The sequence below is a fragment of the Haplochromis burtoni genome, unplaced genomic scaffold, assembly GCF_018398535.1.
Source record: "Haplochromis burtoni strain Fernald_Lab_line unplaced genomic scaffold, NCSU_Asbu1 Contig_143, whole genome shotgun sequence".
NCBI lineage: Eukaryota > Metazoa > Chordata > Actinopteri > Cichliformes > Cichlidae > Haplochromis > Haplochromis burtoni.
The window spans coordinates 1397-4592 of NW_024582504.1; positions in this window are offsets into that span (position 1 = coordinate 1397).

A 3196-nucleotide genomic window follows, 5' to 3' on the forward strand; every position below is an offset into this window, starting at 1 on the left:
TAAAACTTGAAGCAGCAGTTGTCAGGACCATTTGCATCTGAGAAAAAGACGTTTCATTACACTTACTCAAAAAATAAAACCTCTTTTAATGATGACATTAAAGGTAATCTTACTAGTGCAGTTAACTGCAGTCAACAAAGCAGCTCCAAGGATGCACAGCAAAAGGATGTGAGTGGTCTTCATTATGATTCCTCAGGAGTTGATGATGATGAAGATTAAGACAACAGCTGTTCTTGAGACGCAAGCAAGGGCTTCTAAATAATAGGTGGTGTGCTGTTACATTTATCAAGATCAATATTTTGAAAAAAAAAGGTGCATATGGTGTCATTGGTGTGAAAGAGGGAGGGTGGTTGTGGTTTCAAAAGGTGCTGAAAATGCCTCTGACAGAACTTTCCACTCGGCTACATTGAGAGGAAATGAAGCTGTGGTTTAGCCCAGAGCTGCAGCTCAAAGCATGACACTGTTAACAAAACCAACTTCTACAGCCCCCCCAAAAGTTTTAAAAAAATATATGTCACAAAATATAATGACCACAAAAACACTAGAAAAACAATGCGCCCGAACATCACTGTTGGCTATTTCTAATGTAATGAGACTGTGCTGGCCAGAGTAACATTTCAAAATCAACAAATCTATTTGAACAATGTGTGTTATCATCTTTTTCTGCTACATATAATCATGTGCTGTACCACAACAGTCCTTGCGATTGCTATGGTTGCGGGTTGCTGCAGTCATCTGTTGTTTTCATGAAAGACACAACTTAACCAACTTAACTGTTATACTAACTTAACTGTCTTAACAACTGAGCACTATTAAAACTTGAAAGTGTGACACAAACCAGAATGTTAACATTCACACTATATGTTGTGCTTCAGCAATGCAGCACATTGCATTTTTTACTTTGCAAAGCGATCGAGGATTTTGCTAACCAGTTGAGAAATACACATTTATTCCTGAGTATTCTCGGGCTTTAACAAGCACTTAAACAGTGATTGGCATCAGCCTCAACTAACCACCAGCCAACTGGTTGGGAAATATTCTTTTTTTTTTTGTGTTGCCAAAAGGTGATCAATCTCTAGACCTGTTCATACGATTTGTCAAATCATTTAAACGTCACATGGTCAGTGTGGGATCATATGACCCTATCATGGTCATAGTGTTTATAGGAAAATGGCCGCAGATCTGATCTTAACAAGAACCTTTTTGATTCACGCATTTTTGTTTTTGTTTTGGTTGTTGTTGTGTTTTTGTTTTATATATCAGCTGTAAAACAAATCAGTGATTGTTTGTAGCAGCTGCACATGTTACTTAGAAATAGTCATGAAATATTCACATAGAAACAAAGATAGCTAACAAAACAATGCCATGGGGTTTAAATTATATACTTATATATGTTGGAGAATTAAGCTGAATAAGTAGATACAGATTTTAGATGAAGACAAAACTTCACTCTCTGCTCATATGAGGATCAGATCTGTGATTAAAGGCTTTTGTGGACTCCAGGAGATTTTTACGTTTAAAACTGGGCCACTGTTGTCTGACGTAGGTCTGCTTCAGAGAACCCCATTTGATATTTATGCTGATATTTATGTAATATGTTCACTAATCAGTGGTTTATCACCACTCATCGAGAATCAAAGCAAAAGTGCGGATCACTCAATACTAACATATAGATTTTATCTCAGGTAAAAGTGTGGCAACCTTTTCACAAGAAAGTGTAAATACACCACAACGCATTGCTGCAGCAATGACTGTTGCACTAACCACATAAGCCATCGTGTTCTCACTCCGGTTAGGCTCAAAGGCACTCTGGGAAATTCACTTCCACCTGTTGATCTATACAAGGCAGGAGGAGAGTTGTAATCCAGTAAGAAACAAACTAGCTCCTGGTTGAATATGTACATCTTTTTATTATAATAAAACCATCATTTATATACATTTCAAGTGAGAAACAGTTGCGCGGTGACCTTCTGCTGTCTCCATGTATATCTATCAGTCCTCTACAGTACACAGGTCTCTTGGAAAAAAAGGAATACAAGTCAGACAATGCAAAACGACTGAGAACACCCAGCAAATCAACATGATTATCAAGCAATGGTACATCATCTAAAATATCTTTCAACCCAATTTAGTCTGAATGTTCTTTTTGACCACTAAGGATCAAAAGGTAGTGTTGACAGGTAGAGCTGATACCCAGGCCAGCTTTAAATGTAACAATTAACTGGTAACCAACAGGTCTAATTGTGAAGATACCACTTAACCACACAAACAAGACATACACATACAGACACACACTACAGTTTGCAAACAGCTACCTAAAAAAGGTGGAGAAATCAACAACCCGTTTTTAACCACGAGACGATCAGAGGCACAACTCAAAGGCTTGCACGTATGGCTTGCAAAAAGCTTTAACTGCAGTCCTGCAGTGTTTCACCACAGTGGGGGAGGGGGTGCATTTAGAAGAATGATCAGACATAGTATTGCACGGTGCTGAGTCAAAAACACAGCAGGCGCCCTTTCAGCGGCCATGTGGCTGAGACGATGATGAATTGCAAAACGAAAGGAGTCTTCCTGTTTTTAAAGCCCAGACTGAACGTTCTACTTCAGCTAATGTCCAGGGATTTAAGAAAGCACAGCCTCAGCTGAGGGTTAAGAGATTGAGTTCACTAATATAACAGGAAAGACCGACTGGAACTCCATCACACACAAATTCAGCAGCACAACACAGCACGTGAAGCAGTTTCACAAGGAACGACGAGACATTTCCTCATACATCGGCCTTTCATTCCTCTGATGACGCTTGTGCACAATGGGCTTTCAAAGTCATCACTGTCACAAAACAAAGATCAGATCAGGAAATGCAGTGTGTTGACTTTGCACAGTGTATCCAATCAACGTAGCATTGGCTCCGCCCACTACTGGTGAGGATGGAGTGACACAATAACCACAGTGTGAATGCAGTGTCAAGGCCTCAACTTAGTGACAACCTCAACTTTAAGCAGCCACAATACCCTGACACACGCAGCAGTTAGCAGATCTAGGCCAGATCTCTCTCCACTATGCCACTGTGACACAAAAGACAACACAATCTGTGTCATCTCATGATGAAAAACTAAAAGTCGAGATTTGCAGGCTGTGTGACGCTCAATATCCAACAATCCGCTTCCTTCTTCCAACTTTGTGTAGGGCTCTAACT